At 36.2% G+C, this 21624-nt stretch overlaps 1 long non-coding RNA gene across 1 annotated transcript in view; it reads left to right on the top strand.

The window, feature by feature from the left end:
• The window catches only part of LOC310893974, an 81959-nt gene extending 60991 nt beyond the window's left edge, over positions 1–20968 (top strand). Inside the window, exons 4-5 of the long non-coding RNA XR_014579442.1 lie at positions 19554–19688; positions 20671–20968. This is a non-coding gene — a long non-coding RNA (uncharacterized lncRNA). The remainder of the gene's footprint in view (positions 1–19553; positions 19689–20670) is intronic.
• The last annotated feature ends 656 nt before the right edge of the window (positions 20969–21624 follow it).

Genomic DNA, 21624 nt, shown 5'->3' on the forward strand with positions numbered 1-21624 from the left:
TTGATACAGAAAAAGTTGTTTGGTGGACTTTTTTTTTTTTTTATAGGACAAGGCCCTAAAGGTTGCTGATCTCACAATGTAATGGAAAGCAGACTTTCTACTTTTTGGAATCAAAAAATATTCTCTTTCCCAAAAATCTAAGATTAAGACTTTGATCAAAGATTGCTGAAAATTTGGAGATAGTGAATATTAAGCAAATTCTGAAATGTCACTTAATGGAGAAATAATTCTTTTCCATGGATATTAACGTACTAACATAAAAGCTGTGAATACTGAACTACTGAGTTTTCCATTATAAATAGAAGATTGTCTCAAAAACCTTTCAGATATATATAATTTTCTCCTTATATTTGTAGAAGTCTGAAATTTAACTACTGTGTATATGAAGTCTCTACAGATTAACTTAATTCTGCTGGGTGCAGGATCATAGGAGTGACTTCAGCAAAGGATTTATTTTAATTTAGAATATAGATTTACTTTTATGAATTGTCTTTGTAAACCACAGGGATTAAGTCTTATGTCAGTGGAAGACATGAACTATTTTATATCAGCTTATCTGAATTTCTGCTTATAAAGGGTAGAATTTATCCTCTTACAGTATGACTATGTAATAAATATACGGGGAAGAAAGATATTTAATTAGTTGTAGGTAGAAACAGAATGACTGATAAAGAGAAGTATTTTGTTGTAGAAGAAGCTTCATATTTGAAATAAAATGCTGATGGCACTGTTGCAAATACAGTATTGTACTTAAAAGGAAAAATAATCTAAATCCCAAACAAATGAAATAATAGCATATGCTATGCTGAATAGCTTCTGATCTCAGTATCTCATTTTGGGCAATTCTTGCAAAATACAGGAAAACATATTATAAAGCACTTGATTTTTGTCTTTCTTTGGACGGGAAAAAGCTGAAAACATAAATGAATTCCTTTCTTAGACCAAAAGCAGTGTTACTTCATGAGGTATCATGAGGCAGCTTTTAGAAAGAGTTACAGTGCAGGAGAAGGAAGAGCTTAACATCATCATAAATGCAGTGCTAAACTATTGACCGGCTGCTCTTATATGTGCTGTTTTTGTTTTCCAAAGGCAGTTGTTTTAAATCATTTATTACCTGTTTGAAGAAGTTAATGAACGGCATGAAAAGGAGACACTTTTGTTCTTTCTTTTTTTTTTTTTTTTTCCTTCCATAATGATGTTTACTGTCTGGCACAATGATTATTCAATTTTCAGAGATGTTCAGCACCTTCTGTTGCTGATTAAATTCCTGTTTGGTTTCCCTGCCAAATCTGCTGGATTAAATTAACAAGCTCTGTTGCTTTAGTGGGAATGACCTGCACTGACCTTCAGCTTGTACAAAATAATAATATTTTCAGTGATTTATTGATTCAGTGCTCTTTCTTTTTTAAAGAAATGTGCAATAGAAATGCTTGCCTTTACCTTGCTTGAATTTGCAGACATGCCCTGCTTATTTTAATATGCTAGAGACTTTGGCCCCTTAAGAAGATTAGTACCTTTCTCTCTTTTTTTTTCTTCCTTTTTTCTTTTTTTTTTCTAAAACAAATACAGTTTTTATTAAATTAAATTGTGTGTTTTGTTGTTGCCAGCCAAGTAGTGAGGAAATTGTAGAGCAATGATTTTAGAAGCAAATATGAAATAATATAAACTATAGTGAATGTAAGAATCTTAAGTATTTAATTTTACTTCCATTGATATTCAAGTTGATTTAATAGCCACTGAGTGGAGAAACTACTCTTGAAGTCCAGAGAAATATAAGTGCCAGCTCTCCTTTCCTGTTCACAGGATAGATTTAAGCTGGGTTTTACAGCCCTTGCATTGTATGTGTGGGCTCTGAACAGTACCTCAACCAATGAAATCTAACGGCCACTGTTAAGGCATAGCACTTGAGATCTGCCAAGATCTGCCATAGAAAATATTGCTCTAATAGCACAGTTAATTTTAGCTAGTATCTGTGGAATGAAGAAAAAGAAAAGTTGTTGAAAACAAAGAATCTGCCCACGTTGAAATAGAAACAGCAGTAGATCTTTACCTACTGTTTGGGTAGCTTTCCCCTTAGATATGGTTGCTTAATACTCATTGCCTATTGTAGTGTCTTAAATGGCACTAGCTTTTCAGAAATGAGTGACTGATGTCGACAGGTGTGAAAGACCATCAGCAAAGGAATCTACATTCCTCTCCTGAGATGTTAAATATATTTTTTTCCAGCTACCTCCATACAAGTTTCATAGTTTATCGTGAACTCAGTGGAGCTCAAGAAGTATAACACATACTTTTTCAGCTGCCCTAGTACAGGCCATTTTGTCATTCATGAAAATAAAATACATGTCTTGTGCTAAAGTGTCTTATAACCTCTGCAGACAGCTTGATTACAGGCAGTTTGACAGTCAAAAATGTGAAAACCTGGTGAGAGTTTTTTGTGTGTCAATCCAGGTAATTGCTGAGCTCTCAAAATGGGACTGAAGAACTAGGTGTAGACATGCATGTGGGGTAGGCAGATCCCCAGACCTGGGTTCACATTTCCTATGATGCAGAAGACATCTGTAAAAAATGATCAGGATGAATAGGTTATCACTACTGTGGTCACATTACATTGCACAGCTGAATGTTTTCTGGACTGTCTAACCATTATGTGCATTTGGGAAAACTTACATAATGACACCACCATTAAAACAGCACATATTCTTTGTGTAAAGTGTTGAATACCTTGTGAGTTCTGAAAAGTTCTTTGCAAACCATTATTTTTACAGTTTTGTTATTATAGTTCATCCTTTGGCTATTCTTGACTTTAATACAAGCACCCCAGTTGTGCTTCAGCAAGGTGTGACATTTCGTCCTGCAACTATGGCTGTTTTTGTTGTCTTCTAGTAGACCTTCTGGATTATGGCTTGTACTTCGTAATCTTCAGTACAGAACTGGAATAATTGTGCTGCACTGAAAAGGTTTCTGTGGGCAATCCTGAATAGATATATGACAGTGGAGTGTTTTAGTATTTGACTAAGCTGCCCTTGAAGGGAAAGGTACCGTTGACAAACAATATGTGAGAACACATAGATTTCAACACAGCTGGCTATGGAATTAGCTAGTTATCAGCTATGGACAGGTACCTTTGGTGGGTAGCACATACTTTAATGCCACCCATTAATATATGGAAAAAAAATCTGGTTTCAGACTGAATGAAGTTAAATTAGATCTGTGAGTACTTCAGCCTCTCCAGAGATAAGAGGCAATGGTAGGAATGGAAATTTTGTTTAAGTCAAAAGGAAAATGGATCTGGGAAAACTGAAATCCTGGGGAAGCAGTAAAGATTCCTTCATTAGTTTCTATTTCCTTTTCACCTTTCTGTTCTGTCAGGTTTGCTAGGCTGAAGATATTTTTATTTTATAGCAGTGGTTGTCACTTCACTTTTTAAAATACAGTTAATAGTTCTGTCTTCATTTGTAGATCTCAAAGCCCTTCAGGTAAATGTTTTCCCCTTTAGACAGGTGGGAAAACCTAAAAATAAAAGAGATTTCCTTTATGTGGGGCTTCGGAGTGGATATTTTTCCTTTGTTGTCAATAGGAAATTTTTAAAAATCTCCTTTGCTGACACCAATGCAATATTAAACCATTTCTAAGCTATTTCAGTAAATTGGGTTCTTTGGTTTATCCTAGTTGAACAGCTTCAGCAAATCCTTTTTATGTGAAACTTAACAGAAAAATGGTTGCAATACATTTCAAGCAGGAGACAAGATGAGCACTTACAGACATCTTCCTAAGTGACCAATTGATTTGTTGGTGACACTGATGAAGGGCAGTGTCCCCTAGCAGAGAGAGATGAGGTAACCACGTAATGCACTGATATCAGTGTTTTTGTGTTATCGTTGTCTGTGCACACTGATAAGAACCAGAATGGCCATCGAAACCACACTTTAGTGCCTGTATTGATTGTTGGTTCTCAGACCAACCCTGTTATGAATCGGCCATTTATCACTTCAGAAGCAACAAGCATCCCCAGACTCGGTGCTACGACTAGTCTGTAACTAGGGTCTTTTCAGATAAAAAAGCACATAAGATAAAAACAAAACCAAGAGCTACATTTTTTTAGCCTTAAACGTGTGGGAGAATTAGGACAGTATACACAGGTCATGCTGTTTACTGCGTGCATGTTATTTGTTGTGACACACTGGCTGCACTTGAACACGTTCCTCTGCAAAGCCATTCGGTTTTCTTGCTGTGATACACCCAGGAGGAAAATAGCTGTCAGTGCACTCTCCAGGACACATTCCTGTGTATTAGAGTAGTGATAAAAGTCACTACTGTGCTAAAATAAAAATTTGGTGAGGCCCAAAGGCTGTATTTCTGGGTCTGATCTTCAAGTCTCATTTAAAAACCTGTTATGTTTGTCTGTTTTGTAACAGCCCACACTCTGCTTTGCTTGTTTTCTTTAAGTTTTATATAAAATGATTAGTTTCATTTTGAGAGCACATAAAGTATACAACCATATTTTACTGATGATAACTTTCACTTTCAAGGGGGCTCACTTTCCCTCAGTGCATTTAGCGGCTGAAACTGGTCCATTTTATTTGCTTTAAACTAGAAAATAAATGGACAGAGATTTTCTAAATTGATTGTCTCAGACTCAGTGTCTTAAATACGTATTGAGTTTTCTAGTTAAATGCTCTGCTTTCAACAGCTATACTTCTAGCTGTTCCTATGGAGCTTGGACAGAAAGCCTGGGTAAGTGGTGCTTTTGGAAACCAGTCCTGCTTGACTTCTAAATTCATTCTTGACACCTTACTAAGTGGTCTGATTTTTGGGTGCCTTACACTTGTAAATATTTCTCCTAACCTTGATGGGAACAGCTAGTACTTTGGCACCATCACTTTAAACTCCACTCTTAAAGTAATTTGGTATTTCCCTGTATGTCTCCCCCATAAGTATTTTCATATTTTGATCTCAATTACCCAGTTAGTGTTGCTGGTTTACTCTCCTTTTGAAATCTCTACAATCGGGAGATTTCACGTGATTATTTGCAATTTTGTATCATGTTTCAGCATATCCATCCAGCCAAGCACTAATGTTATTCCGTATAAAAGCTTCTGAAATCACTGTGGAACCTCTTTAAAATATAAAAATATTTTGAAATTGTAAAATTAATCTAAGTCTGTAAAGTTATATGGCCATTGTGTCATTAACCAGTCAAAAAAAGTAATTTATCACACATTTACTAAGATTATATCATACCTCGTTTAATGTACGTACCTTTTTTTGGCTTTTGTTTTTTATTTTTTTTTAATTTTGAGTGTTAATTGCCTGTATAGTCAATAGGGCAAAACTCATTCCTCCACGTAGAGCACCAGATTGTGGGTGAAGGTTTTTGAGGTGTCTCCGTGAAGTGGGATGGACTAGGGCAATGCACCAGTATGCAAGCCGTGTGACTCTTGTGACCTTGGTCTAGAAGGAATCCTGCTGCATTATAACTAAAGGAAGAAAAAACAGAAAAAGACTGTTAATAACTATTCTCATTTTGATTGTGTTCTTCCTTATTAATTTTTCATTAAAGACAGAAATCAATTCTTTCCTTATTTTAAAATATCATTGCTCTCTTTAAAAAAAATAAGTATCATGACACAATGATGAAATAGGCATCATTTCTCCTGAGAGAAAATCACATTTTCTGTGGGTAGGGGCTGTTCCACATTATGTTAGTGAGTGATGAATTACAGTTTCCTGTATGAAAGATTCATTGACTTCAACTTTGTGTCTCCCTATCAGCAGGCAGAAGATAGGCTGATCTCTGTCAAAAGTGTGTGATGTAAGTGACAGGATGCCAAATACATGATCTTGGGAAGAATTTTCTTTTTCCTGCTGTGAATCATGGAAGCCTAAACAGCATTTTTTTCTACAAACTGTAATTGAGTGTAAGGACATTCAAACTGCTTACAGGTATGCATGCAAAACAGGTAGCTAAAGAAGGAGCCAGAACCTCTCAGGCTCCCCGTGTAGTCAGTGGAAAGGGAATTGCAGGCAGTAGCCCCCCTTGGGTAGTAGGTTTGATGAGGACTTGGTGAGAACCTGCCTCTCCCTAATGATTGTCAAGGGTAGCTCATTTCCAAAATACATCACCTCATCTGAGTGCTCACATTTAGGTAAGGGGTATCACGCAACTGATACCACTTATCTCAAAAGCTGAACAGGAGTCAGATGTTTCAGTGAGTGACCATGTAGCTCTTGTTTTCTGACATTTTTTGCTAAGAGGAAATTAATAAGCTTCCTTCAGACCTCAAGCGCTAGACCTTGCCCTTGGTGCACTGACATCCTTGACTTGGAGTGCCTACTCCAAGGAAGCCTGAAGCTCTGCCCTGCTTGCAACTGGCATTGGTTAGTACATCCTCTACTCCTACCCTCCTTCTTGGAGGAAGAGTACCTCTTGGAGAAGTCACTGTGCAATGGTCTGTCTATATACTTGTAGCTGTGCTTTCTTGTTTCTCCATAGGCACACAGAGGTCGAGGCACCACCTGGAGAGTGTTATTTACTGTATTGAGTGAATAACAATAAAAAGTGGTAGTTTTTAAAAATTAATCAGCCAAGGACTTAATAAAATTGTCTTTAAAGCTCTTCTTGATTTGCCTCCTGGTTTTGAGTCTTTGAAAGCCTCAAGCATTTCTTTGCATCTGGGTGAGCTAGGCAGGAATTATTTTTAAATGAAACCCAAGATTCCCATATAATTGCATGACCTTGGGAAAAGCTGACTCTAAAGATTCTGCTGTCAACAGGACTTCAGGCTTGCACTCCTTCATCTGGACTCACTCTAACAGGTCCATGTCCTTGTGCTGGGGCCCCAGAGCTGAATACAGCACTCCAGGTGGGGTCTCACAAGGGCAGAGCAGAGGGGCAGAATCCCCTCCCTCACCCTGCTGGCCACACTGCTTCTGATGCAGCCCAGGATACGGTTGGCTTTCTGGGCTGCAAGCAAATGCTGCTGGCTCATGTTGAGCTTCTCATCTACCACCACCCCCAGGTCCTTCTCCTCAGGGCTGCTCTCAAACCATTCCCTGCCCAGCCTGTATTTGTGTTTGGGTTTGCCCTGGCCCAGGTGCAGGACCTTGCACTTGGCCTTGTTTAACTTCATGAAGTTTGCACAGGCACACCTCTCAAGTTTGACCAGGTCCCTCTGAATGGCATCCCTTCCCTCCTGTGTGTTGACTGCTCCACACAGCTTGGTGTCATCAATCACTGGTGTCAATTTCTCTGTCCATGTCACTGACATGTCACTTTCCTTCCAGAAAGGGCCCAAATCTCCCTAGTTATTAAACCAGAAATCAGCCAAAACATACTAAACTGGTATGTGGAGAAAAGTCACTAAAGATAAAGTTGGCTTTTGTAGCTGCCAGTAATTGGGACAACCCTCTTTTCTAATGTATTTTTCACAGTTAAGATACAGAAAAAGTTGATGTGGAGCTACTGTGTCTAAAGATGCAACAGAATCTTTAAAAGCATTAATGAATCAGAATCCTTCATATGAAGTATTTGCTGCTCTTAGCATTGATGACAAACTATAGTGTTACTTCTACAAACACACTGATTCAAAACTAGATTTCCCTTTTCCTCTCTACAAACTACTCACTTGAAACCAGGACATAGGTTTGGAAATCCCGTTGACTCCTGAAATTCAGCTTTGTTTGAAATGTAGTTTCATTAACAAGACTGCAGAAAGATTTCTTACTTTTTTACAACCACATGATAAATAACACTGGATGATAACCATACAGAATAAATAAAATGGTCTGTATTGCAAATAAAATGGTCTGTATTTCACAGAAGAAAGCTGAATGCAACTGTGTACTTTTATAATGACTGTGTTATTTCTACCAATGCTATAGCTCCCGGCTTCTTAATATGTTAACTTTGCTTTACATCAGTCTCAGAGCATTAAATAACAATAAAAAAAAGATGAATAGACTAGCTAAGGATATCCATATGTATTTCTCAATGATATGGCAATATTAATGTCTGATATTAGATTTTTTTTAGGACAGGAATGTGTAGTTACTGAAAAAAGTGCATGCTCAAAATATCTTGAGTAGCTGTAGGTTATGAATATTGTTTAGAACAGCCCTGACACTGCTGTAAATAACTCCAATGAGCTGACTGATGAGATGTGGGCCAAAGCACATGATTATAGAATTGCACATGTATCTAAAAGCCACCTTTAGCTTTTCCTAACCTACATCTTGATCTGAAAGCAGCTTGACCATTGAGTCGCTAATTGTTTATAATTTTTCTTTGATTCCTGAAGCAAGGCAAAGGCACATTTAAATGGTGCCAGTGACTAGTGCAGATGGCAAGCTAACTGGCACCTCAGATGAACACAGTCAATGCCAGGCAGCTAAGAGAATGTGAAAAAGTAGCATATAAAGCTAATATGCATCTAGACACAAATGCACCAATTAAAAAAGAACTCTAGATTATGACCAGCAGCTGCCCAAACAAATGCTTCCCTTAAATCAGATAGAAATAATGCTGACCTGCATCCCTGAGGAGCTAATAACCTGTAAGCAGAATGTCTTTTTTTTTTTTTTTTTCTGAAACTTGGCATACATATTTTATACTGTTAACACATTTCATCTTCTAAGCTCCTAAACCCAATTTGATCTGGTATATTGTATGCCTAATGGTTTATCTGATAGCCAGAGGAAAAAATAATTTCATATTTATATCTTGACTAATATAAAACCTCATTTTGACAATACAACATCACTAACATATTTTAAAGAAAAGGAAGACATATAGTCTTTGGTTTACATGGTAGTGATCAGAAAGAAATGCATTTTTATAGTTCATCTGGCATTGAGGATGGTCTTGCGAGAAAAGTGAAGGTAAAATTTATCTTTGGAGGTGAAATGAAAGGGGGAGAATATTATTTATTTATTTATTTATTTTTCATTCTTTATTCTTAGTCATCAGGATTAACGCTGCCTGGAGCTGCTATTCCCTATCTACCTCTGGTGCTGCAATAGAGAAGGCAATGTGAGTTATACATGGGGTATAATGCTCTGCCAGTGGCCACCAGCTATTCAATAATCCTTGAGGCCATGGGACAAAACAGACAAAACAGAAGTGTGTTTTTTTCTAAACACTTTCTACAGATAAGCTTTGAATTGGATGGATTATAGAAATGTAGAAATATAATCTACATAATGTAGATTATGTAGATTATAATATACAATTCCAGTTGCTTGTGTAACAGTGGTAATGTCTCCACTCTGATAATCAAGGTAGACTTCAAGATTATTCTAAAGTCCAGCTCCAGCTGCTGTCCATCTCATAGTTAAACTCTCGCTACCTGTCTGTCTTGATTAGATTGATCTAACCGTTACTTGTCTACTGGTTTGCCACTTCCTGCAATGTTTCAAGTTCAGTTTGTTATAATGGTCTTAAGTGTAGCAGTTCTGTCAGCTGTGATCCCTCAATGCTCTGCTTCTGCTTCACAGTCCTTCCATATCTCTCTTCCTCTCTTTGTCAGGGACTAGCCTAAAAAGTAGTCCATGTATCAAATTGGACTTGTGCTCTACTTTGGGTATCAAAGATGTTGGTGTTGTTAAGTGAGCTGTGTTGTAGTAGGATGGCTTTTGTAGGGCAGAACAGTAGTAAACTACCCTTAAGTTTGATTCTAAATATCAGCATAGACACATCCTGTACCTCCTTTTGAGAGGCTTCTTTTTGTGTCTTCCAACACAACCCAAGACTTTGTGCTTTTTCTGTGAAAGATATGTGACAGAGGCGTCTTCTGTATGACTTGCACAGTCACTCACACGTATGTTGAAAGCTGTGAGAAGTATTAAAGTCAAAAGATTGGGCCAGTGTAAAGGGCAGAGAATCTGAGTTAAAAGTTCATGAGGAGATGTAAATGTAAAACTGCCTTCTTCCTACTACTGTCTGAGCTTTTTTAGCTTCTATTAAAATCAGAGTGATGGAGGGCATCGACCACCTTGGGGAACTGAACCTTGTGTTTGCAACTTCATGCTGACTCCATTAAAGGTCTTATGTCTAAGTTTGGACATATGTCTTTATGTGATTGCTTGAGCTCTCTAATCAGATAATCCCCATCTTTTGTTTTTGAACTACTTTGCCTAGGGTGAATTGCTATCATAGTGAAGGATCTTCTTGTGAGTGGATAATTACCTAGTATATACTTGACATCCTTGGCTTGTGTATGTGTTATGTTACAAGATGAACTTTCTCTCAAATACTTCTTAACTTTTAAGTATTTCCCACTTAGAGTAAAATTCTAGGGGCCAGATTCTGAGGTAGAGTAAATCAATGTCTTTCTATTATGCCAATGGAAACCGTGTTGATTTACAGCTACTGAACATCTCACCCTAGATATTGATTGAATATTGTTTTCTAGTGGGAACAGGGCCTGAATAGCTTCTGCATTCTATTTGCTTTCTCTTCTCCTTATGCATAAAAAAAAAAATAAAAAAAATTTGATTCTTTTAATAATAAATCCTATGGCAGTTTTTTTTTTTTTTTCCCCTGTACATAATAAAATCTCTTAAGAGCATTTATGGAGGTAAACTCATTTGTTTATGCAAAATCACTGCCTTCTTCACTTTTGTCTCATTTTTCAGGATGTTCAAATTAAATATTTTATTCATTGGTTGCAGCTATGCCCACCATGCATATTTCTTCACTATGATGGAATGAGATTGATGTGCTGCTTTGTAATCACCTATCTATACATGCCATCTTTGTAAATTCTGGCTCATTTTTTGTTTTCTTTGCCAGGAGGCAAGTGCAGGAAATCAAATAAACTTGTATAATACTGTTTCAAAATTAAGTTTATTATATGAAATTTGAAAAGTGGTAGCTAAAAAATGGGAGATGGTTGGACAAAGTCCAGACCATTCTTGGAAGGTTTCACAGTATTATCAGCTTTTTGTTGTTTTGGTTTTGATGTTCCCTGTAGCATTTGTTGGGTAAACTTTACCAGCATTAAAACATATTCACTTTAAGAAGAGTCTGCAAGTGTGTTGTGCTGGGAGATTAACACTGTAAAGCCTCTCTTTCTGTTTTAGTGTAGCCAGATTTTTTAAATTTTTTTCTTTTTAACCATTCAAAAACTGTTTCTAAATAAATCCTACCATATATATATGTATATAATATCTCACTTTTATGCTGTATGATCATACTGTATCATACTTTCCTCATCTTAGATTCTACTAAAATTATTTGCTTTTTTGATTTTTTTTTAGCTCTTTGGAACAAAGACTTTTTCATTTTGTACATTGATTAGCACTGGATTTAGCACTGAAACATAAACACAGCCAGAATGAAGCTTGCTGCAGTATGCTCTTATTACAATGCAGTCAGGTCACTGTACTTTTAATGTGTTTAATGTACAAAGACCCCTGTCTTTTGAGAAAATGTTAATATTAAAGACTTTTCTGAAAGAACCATGGGTCTTTCTTCCTGGCTATTCAACAGTATCTTGGGGATAGTGTAAGTCTTAATTTTTACTAAACTTCTTTAAGACTTCAAATGTGTGTGTGTGTGTTTGTGTTTGTATAGACTTGAAAGAATTTCTGAGAGCCACAGAAAGTGCAATTTACTACTGTGTATCTCTTTAGGATTCAGGATGCTTCATAGATTTGCTATGGTTTTTCTTGGATATAAATTTAGCTTGTGACTATCTTTTTTTTTTTAATATAAAGATATATCTGACTTTATTGGTGACTTAATTTTAGCAAAGTAACTTGCAAAAGAATCAGTTTGTAAAGTTCTTTTAGTATGAATCTGTGTGTGTTTGGAACTGAACACATGCTGAAATAAATGGGTGAATCTCGTCTAAATGTAAGCATCAATGTACCTTGTTCTAACAGCTCCTAAGAAGAATTTCAAATTAGAATTCACTCATTTCAATGTACCCAGTCCTGCCTAATTGAATAAGTGAAAAGAGTCCTTGGATATTCTCTCACTTTCCACTTTCCAGTCAGCATGTTTAGAGCTGGGGAGGATCAGTGACAAGAGGTAGGGATACTACAAGATAGTCTGCAGGGTTATTCTGCAGTGGGATTATATGTTGCATTTGACAACAATTAGTGCTATTTTTTTTATGTGTATATACCTGCTATTTCCAAAGCTTTGCAGTCTGCTATGAATAAATAGCCATAATGACTTCCCTAATATTGCAAAAGCTGACATGCAAGTCCATTAACACAAAGGTTGAATAGTTCTACAATGCCAGAAAATGTTTTTTTTTTTTTTTAAATAAATATTTTAATGACTGTAGAATGCTAGCAAAAAAAAAAAAAAAAGAGAGAGAAGAAAGATACAAAGATAACAATAAGTAACAGAATATAATCTGTTATAATCCTACTAAGGATTATAGTGGTTGTCATTCTGCTTCATTATATGGCCATTTGTAACCTGGAAATATCAGCAGAACAGGGACCTTCCCACTTCAAAGCATCATATGACAATGACATTTAGCTAGTTGGCAAAACAGAACATATTTCATGGTTTTGTCAGGTACTATTGAATTCTATACAGACAGCGGTGGGCATATCTTCTATTTGCTCATAACATACTACCTGTAATACACATTTATATCCTGCAAAACTTTGTGAGCAGTCACATTTAGATTTTTCTTCCCTTCACATTTTTAGTTTTTCCAGCATTTTCTTCAGGCAGCATGGGACCAAAATTTGCTAAAATTAATGCAAATATTCCTACCCAATTCCATGTCTTTTTGTTTAGAAAGTTTGAAGTAGCTGTCTAAGAATGCCAGTCTTTCAAATACTTCTACTATAACTTTCCATCTGTTCTGTTTCAAAATGTAACTACAGCCTGGTCTATGGTGCTCAGATAGTATGAGGAGGAAACTAGAACCCTCAAAAGCATACAAAATCACAAGAAAATGATTTATTTTCTACCATTGAGCTGTTCCACTTCTCCAAATTCTACATTCCACTTAGAAGGTCCTGGTATCCTACTTCAAACTTGTGCTTGAACATATGTGCTCTTAGAGAGTTATTAAATTCTTGGTTCTTAGAAGAGACAGAGAATTAGATTTCAGATATTTTAAGTAGTTCTCTGCACCAAAACATTCGATTGTCCACAAAGTGAAACTTTTATTGACTCCTTGATTTTCACTGTCAGAAGCGATTTCCATTATTTTGTCTCATAAAAGTTACCTTTCATAATGTTCACCATCTGCCACCTTTCTTTATATTTGTACTTAGAAATTCTATTTTGCTCTATTGAAAATCAATCTAAAAGAAGCAAATGCCTCTTGTACCAATGAAGTACCCACAGCTGGGGCACAATCACCTCAAATATATCTTCAGTCTTTTAAGTACTAATAAATAAAACATAAACATATTTTTATGCTATGAAAAAAACAGAAATGTTACTGTTCATATGGTCAGCAAGACAAGTATATTTAATACCTAGCACATGCAATTTATATTTCATTTTGAGAAAAATCCCATCACTTAGTATTTTTCAAGCATATAGATTATCAGAATCAACACTAGCAGACATGCATAGCTATGTTTATTCCTAACCTCTTGTGTTTGCATGTCCATACCCACTTGTTTCTTTTTCCTGGTGGTAACTGAAGCAATGGTTATTCCTAAACTCTTGTGTTTCGCATACACACTTATACACACATTTCTTTTCCTGGTGGTAACTGAGGATTGAAATTCTACTCAATGTGAATAAAAATGTCTAAATTTGCCCCACTGCAAGTTTTCACTATACGTTGAGTCTGGGAATGCATTCCTAGTTTTGGTGTAGCATCCACAGTCAGCAGTTCAAATGCAGAGCCACAAAACCATACCCTCAGCTCTTAGTGCAGAAAAGAGATAATTTTTAAGAGCTTAGTTTTGCATGGCAGTAACAGTAGATATGTAGGGCTACGTATGAGCTTTGCTGAGGCCTCATTCAAAGGTCTAGGTAACATCAGTACATAACACTGAACATCAGCACTGTCAAGCATCCTGAAACAGAAAAAAGGAAGATGCCATGAGCCATAAAAGTTGCATGACAGTCAACTCAATGTAAAAATGGTTAAACCAAAGCATCCTTGTTCTTGTTCTTTTGTTCTTGTTCTTCTTCTCCTCCTCCTCTTTCCTCTTTCCTCTTCCTCTTCCTCTTCCTCTTCCTCTTCCTCTTCCTCTTCCTCTTCCTCTTCCTCTTCCTCTTCCTCTTCCTCTTCCTCTTCCTCTTCCTCTTCCTCTTCTTCCTCTTCCTCTTGTTGTTGTTGTTGTTCTTCTTCTTCTTCTTCTTCTTCTTCCTCTTTTTTCCACTGTGTTGAAATGAACCATACATTTAGTGATATGGATCACCATAATGAGAGGACACCCTACAATGTTAAAAATGGGGTCCTTGTAAAAATAATAGAAACATTATGTGATGTTCCAATAACATGGAAGTTATTAACAAGTTTTGATGCTTCAAAACTCATGATTGCTTTTGTTTCCCAGATTTTATGTTAAAGTGGATTGGGGGTGATTATTTCATTACATCACAGCATTCAGTACAGGACAGTGTTTTTAGGAAAGTTATCTCACCACATGCCTGATGTCTTACCTGTAGCTGGTGTTGTAAACGTGTGACACTATCAGATACATGAAATAGACAGGCCCCTGTTAACTTCTTTCATGGTGAAGATCCTGCTTTAAGCTGAAACTGCAAACCTGATACTGTCTTTGGCTTTCATTGGTCCATGAACATTCATTGCATGTTAAACATGTTCTGACTACTTGCTTGTTAACTGTTTGAATAATTCACAATTACTTTGGTTCTACCTGTTTCTGTGCAAGCTCCAGAGCACAACGAAAGAAGGGAGATTTTAAAGAACATAACGTGAACTTTAACTTTTGAGGCTCAAATCTGAGCCTGGCTGGGTAATAGTACACTTTCTTGAATGTGAGTGTACAGCTGGAGTTTTGAATAAGACAATAATAAAATGAAAGGATGCCAGTAATGTAAGTGTAAATGTATATTCAAAGTAAGTTATTTTTTAGGCTTTTATTGCTTATATAAGTAAAAATATTGCTTTTATATTATTTTACAGTGAGAGATATTTTATTAAGTAAGTTTTTTTCCTTTACTCTTTTCATATCTCCTTAGTGTGTTTTCACCGATTCACCACAAATACAGAAAGATAGAATAGGATTATTCTGGCATGCAGGCTATGGCATCTGCTATTCCATGTGCTTTATGTCATTGAAAAATGGTAAAAACTCTGTCTGGTAGTCTGGAGAGAAGCTCTGCAAAGGAATAACCTGCCACAGGCTAGTGAAGTCACTACTGATGATAATACGATTATTATCTAGAGACAATGTGAAATGCATGCAGTAGAAATTTCCCAGAGTGGAGAAAATGTTAGTGGAAATGTTGCATTTATAAATGTTATGATAAATATAGGATTTTATTATTTATCTTTTTATCATTTATCACTAGCAGGGACATATTTGAGCATTTCAAAAGCAGAAAGTTGGATGACTTTTTCTTTTTTTCCACTGTTGATGTAACACATATTCACTAAAATGTATGTAAGCTGAATTAGTTCTTAAGAAAGGAAATCATACAGCAAAAGAAGTCCTTCAGAGCTTTTTAACTCTACAGAACTGAAGCTACTAGTCTAATCTTTTGCTTTGTACTTTAAAGGAGGATATAAAGGAAAAAGTAGTGAACCAACACTAGAAAAACAATCATTTAGTTGTATCACAGGTACTTTCAGTGGTTTACCCTTTGGAAGACTGATGCACCTTGCCTCAAAGTTGGAGTGCATGGCCAGTCTATAGGTGGGCTGTCATGGCCAACAGTCAGCTGTCTTCTGTTGCTGTTCCAGACAGTGGAGCCCTATGCAAGAGAAAGAACATGAGGGAAGGAGATGATAAATTGGAAAGGGGCGAAGCAATAATAAGAAAACGGAGAAGGAAAAAAAGTCTTGGTTCCTCAGGCAATGTGCGCTTGCAGCCCAAAGACAACTGTATCCTGGGATGAACCAAAAGAAACATGGCTAGCAGGTCGAGGGAGGTGATTCTTCCTCTCTACTCTGCTCTCGTGAGACCTTACCTTGAATACTGTATTTAGTTCTGGGCCCCCAGAATAAGAAGGACTTAAACTGTTACATCAAGTCCAGAGGAGGGCCATGAAGATGACCAGAGAGAGCTGGAGCACCTCTCCTGTGAAGACAGGCTGAGGGAGTTGGGGTTGTTCAGCCTACAGAAGAGAAGGCTCTGGGGAGACCTTACAGAGGCCTTCCAGTACCTAAAGGGGGCCTACAGGGAAGCTGGGGAGGGACATTTTGTCAGGGGGTGTAGTGACAGGACAAGGTCTAATGTGTTTAAACTAAAAAAGGGTAGATTCCAATTAGATATTAGGAAGATTTTTTTTTGCTATGTGGTTGGTGAGGCACTGGCACAGGCTGCCCAGAGAAGCTGCGGATGCCCCATCCCTAGAAGTCTTCAAGACCAGGTTGGATGGGGCTTTGAGCAGCCTGGTCTGGTGGGAGGTGTCCCTGCCCCAGGATGATCTTTTAGATAAGTTACAATGCAAACTTTTATATGACTCTATGATTCTTACCAAAAGGTGAGCAGAGATGCAAAGCAGAACATCACCAGGACTCTAAAACAGATATTGCAGCAATGTAATTCCTTTTTGTGACAGCTTCAGGTTTTCACATATGTGTTTGTCCTTTCAAACACTTTTGGATAATAACATTTTGTAAATGCACTAAAGCTCTGGTTAAAAGGCCATTATTCTAACCTCATTTTTATTCCTTACCTTCTCCTCTCTTTTTTAAATGACTATACAAGCTAGTCAAAAACTCAAACAGAGTTTAGAAAAAATCAGAAAACTCTTGGAAACCATTGAAATGAGGGGCAAATACCTGTCATCATCATCATCATCATCATCATCATCATCATCATCAGAAAGAAAGAAAGAAAGAAAGAAAGAAAGAAAGAAAGATGTATCCACTGTGTTGTGATTAGATGGAATATTTATATTGTTTATCTGCAATTTTTGTAAGGTCTCCAAAAATATGAAACCTTACATAATGGCCTAGATGAGATGAAGAAGATAGATATGTATTTCATGCCTCCAATCACAGAAACTCTGACTTTTTATAGTAATACCAGGATCCTATTTCAAATCTACAGTAAAGACGTTATCTGAAGAAATAATTCAACAAAAATTCTGAATAATGAAAACATTTGGGAAAATGCAGTGAGTGATTATAAATAGAAGAAACAAAAATGTCACAAGATTAACTGCTCTATTTTAAGGAAAACATAACAACAACAACAAAAACAACAGCCAAAAACCCTCACACAACAGAAAATGTAAATAAATGTTCAAATGGCTGCTGTTTGAAATGAATGAACAATGGTGACTGACCTGTGTGAATGCAGAGGCTTACAAAGGGAACAAGGTTGTTCAAATGGTAGGTTTTTACTACTATTTTGGGAGTTAGATAATCAGTGCATTCAATTTTAGTTTTGTAATAATTCCTGACATTTTAAAGTAGGGCCCAGGAATACTAAAGATCTGAGAGTACATGGATTTGACTATATTGTATACTGCAAACAGCAGTTGAAATAGGGCTTATTTTTAGGTCATGTGCTATTCTGTTTGGCTGCCTACTTTCTAGATCCTTTTTGATTTGATATTTTTCCCTCCACAACAGAAAGTCAGGGACAGTTTGCATGCAGAGTAGTTCAGTGAATATGCTAAATCATATTATTATTAATCAGTATTGATATACTGTTAGTTCCATTCACTAGACTTTGCTTTTGCATTAAGGCTGTCATTAGTTTGAGAAATACTCATAAGGTCTAACAAAACTCTTAGGAAGTCCTACACACGGGGGACTGATTGTGCTACATGTTGGAGTACAGGGAAAATTCAGTCTGCTGGGAACTCAGTGCCAGCTTTTACTCTTTTTCACCTAAATGAAAAGATCACAGTGAAAGATACTACAGTGTTACTCAGCCTTTATTCTGGACTGAAATTCTATTGAGGTGAATGGATATCCACTTTCCATGAACTCCAAACCTGGCTTAGGGCCAGCCTCTAACCTGATGGTTAGAGGAGCCTTCTAGAATATTGTAACAGGAGCTCCCCAAGGACATACTTGGTAGTATTGAAAGCATAATACTATGGTATAAAGAACAGGATGTCTAGTTGCCTTTTTCTGCTTGAGATTTTTTTTTTTTTTCATTGTGCTGTTGGTATATGGTGAAAACGTGTACTAGACTCTACCCTCTGGAAATTGAGGCATTATTCTGGATCCCATAGGAGCTTAAAAAAGAGTTATATGCCTTATGGTTCTGTCTGGACAGTTCTGAGCAAACGTAAAAACAGAACAGTCTGTATATGTGGAATTTTCACACCAGACAGGGAGCTTCAAATGAGATCAACGGTAGGTAGCTACTGAACAAGGAATTTCTTTCTCATAAATTTTAGGCACACACTATGCCTTCTGTTTGGTGCATAATTCTCAAATTTTGGCAGCCTGTTGGTTGACCCAAGAAGCAAATGTTCCTTGAAGGCAACAGGACATCTTTGAACTATTGCTGTCATCACTTATTCCAAACAAATGAAGGAAAACTGTTTCTCTGAGAAAAAGTATTAGATGCCCAAAGGAAGTAGTCTGTCCATTACAGTGTTGCAGCTATTCTTAAAATGAAAAATATTTGCTCCAATATCAAACCCCAAACCTGTTAGGATGCATTTCAAATTTATGTATTGTCCTTCATATATATCTCCCCAGAATAATAATTATCATCTTCCCATTCCTAAAAATTTTTGATGTGCTGGAAACTGTTATGAATCTCCCAGTTCTTTACTAAACAAAACTGATCTGGTTTTCCTTAATTTTCCTTCATAGATCACATTCTCTATATATTTTATTTTATTATTTTATTTTATTTTATTTTATTTTATTTTATTTTATTTTATTTTATTTATTTTATTTTATTTTATTTTATTTTATTATTTTTTTTTCAGTTCACCTGTGAGTGATTTCAGTTAGATGTTAATTCCTTGGTTTGTATAATAGAATTTTAGAATATATTCTCAATATTAGAAAAGTCTTACTAAAGTCAAAATATATCACAGTTGTGATTTTTTCCTTATTGAGCTAGGCCAGTAATCAAAGAAGGAAATTAGGTTGATTTGACATGATTTGTTGTTGATAAATCCATGTTTTCTCTTTTTATCACCATCTTATTCTCTTGTGACTTATAAATGGATTTTCTTTCTTTCTTTCTTTCTTTCTTTCTTTCATTCTTTCGTTCTTTCGTTCTTTCTTTCTTTCTTTCTTTCTTTCTTTCTTTTTCTTTCCTTCCTTCCTTCCTTCCTTCCTTCCTTCCTTTCTTTCTTTCTTTTTCTTTCTTTTTCTTTCTTTTTTTTCTTTCTTTCTTTCTTTCTTTCTTTCTTTCTCTCTCTCTCTCTCTCTCTCTTTCTCCCTTTCTCTCCCTCTCTCTCTCTCTCTCTCTCTCTCTCTCTTTCTTTCAATATATTGTCCCAGAAATTTTCAAGGAAGAACAGTCCAGGGACTGGTGTACCTCCCCGTACAGAAATATTTCCCCTTTTTAAGTGTGACATTGTGATTGCCCTCTTTATATCCTCCGAGAATTCTACTATCCTTCATCAGCTCTCCAAGGTAAGTGCTATGATTCAGAGATTACTATGGTCGCTCTGTTAAATATACTTAATTGAAATTCATCAGACTAAGCTAAATTGAAAATCTCTATCTTTTTACACTGTCCTTTCCCATATTCAGGAAGACATGCCTATCTCCTTCAAAAATGTAATTTAATTAAGAATTAGATCATAGTTAACATTTATTTGAAGATTGAAAGAAGGTGTTAGGTACCTCTGCCTTCCTCGAGTCTCCTTTTTAATACTTCCTTTTACATGTCTAATGTGTACAGTCTGTAGTTCTTTTTCCTTGTTGTTTCTTATATCCCTTGTTAATTATAACTCAGTTTAGCCTTGCTGAGTTTAACCTATGTATCTGAGTAATTCTTTTATATCCTTAAGAATGTGCCTCTGTTTTCATTTTTTGTGCAGTTCCTTTTTCCATTTTCAGATCACTAAATTGCTTCTAATGCAGTTAAAATGCCTTCTACTTGACTTTTTTGATGCTTCTATTGTGTATTTGGCATAGTATTTCCAGTAACGACCATTTTTTTTTTTTACCAGTTTGTCAATACTAAATTCCTGATCAATAAATTCCTTCTCTTCATGTGTACTTTCTCAATGATGTTATTTTGTTAGCCTTTTTTTCTCCCTTTTTTCTCTGACCAACAATGCCTCCGAAAACCAAATTATTTTCCACTTTACCAAGAATAAAATTTAGAGTCATTTTTGTCCTAGTCATCCACCTTCCAAAGAAAAGATCGTCTCTGACTCATACAAGCATTCTTTGCTCCACTGTGTAGCTGTTACAAAATACAGACATGAAAGTCATGATCCCAGTTATCCAGTCACCAATGGTCTACCTCTCTTGAGTTCTCTTTGCATTGTCTCTGAACAACCGTATTCAACAGCCTCTTGTTGGGTTAATAGTGGAGTTATTACCACAACAATGCTGTTTCCTCCTTTTTATCTCAACCAGACACATTAAAACTTTTTCATTGCAGGTATTTGTTCTGAAGTTCAGAAAGCACTTGTGATAAATAACGCCTCTACCATTGCATCTCTCAGGTACTCCTCTCTCAAGGTGGTTTCCTTGTATACTTACTATATTCCACTATGCTTTTGTGATACGAGTAATATGAAAGAGTTAAACCTTTGAGTTATTCCTATTTATTCCTTATATCCTAGCTAGGTATCTAGAAGATATTTCAAATATTCAGTTGGTTGCCATGCTATTCGTTTTTTCCCTGCTTCATATATATATATATATCTATATGTATATATATATATATATATTTTTCACCTCTCTTTCCATACCAAGGCTCATTTCCTATTGCTTCTCTAAGAGCTCCTCTAACTCTTCCCTTTCACTTTCAGGATTTTGGAAGCTAAGTATGTATATTCACTGTGATGCTATATTATTTGTACTGTAGGCTGCATCTCCATTCTCATTCCTGTCTGAGTGCCACAAACAGCCTACACTTCAGATTTTCCACAATTACTTCAGATGACATTAATGTTGCCCCTGGATTAGTGGAAGAAAAGTAGAAACTATGTCAATGGACTTAGTCTATTTACCAGCCTGTGGTATGATGGTATTCTTCTATAAGCCATGCTTTTTTTTTTTTTTTTTTAATTTAAAGTCATAGGAGAAAAATCAATTTTCTCCACCTACCTGCTTACCTGCTTTTGAAAAAGCTTTGAGCTGGATCTTTTTCTGATAGGAAGGAAAAAAATAACATCAGGAAAAATATTTGCAGTGATCTGGGTGAAGACCACATTTCTGTCTTTAAAAGTAAAGCCACTCTGTGTGGGTAAGCCAGAGTAGTGCTAGTTTGCTGTTAAAATGAAGTTTGTTCAATGATGGTCTAGACAAATTTTATTTTTAGGAATTTCAGCAGCCTGTGTTACAACATCTCTTGGGAAGCATGATAGTGAAATACAGAGCTCTTCATCTT

The sequence above is a fragment of the Anser anser genome (genome assembly GCF_964211835.1).
Source record: "Anser anser genome assembly, chromosome: 2".
Taxonomy (NCBI): domain Eukaryota; kingdom Metazoa; phylum Chordata; class Aves; order Anseriformes; family Anatidae; genus Anser; species Anser anser.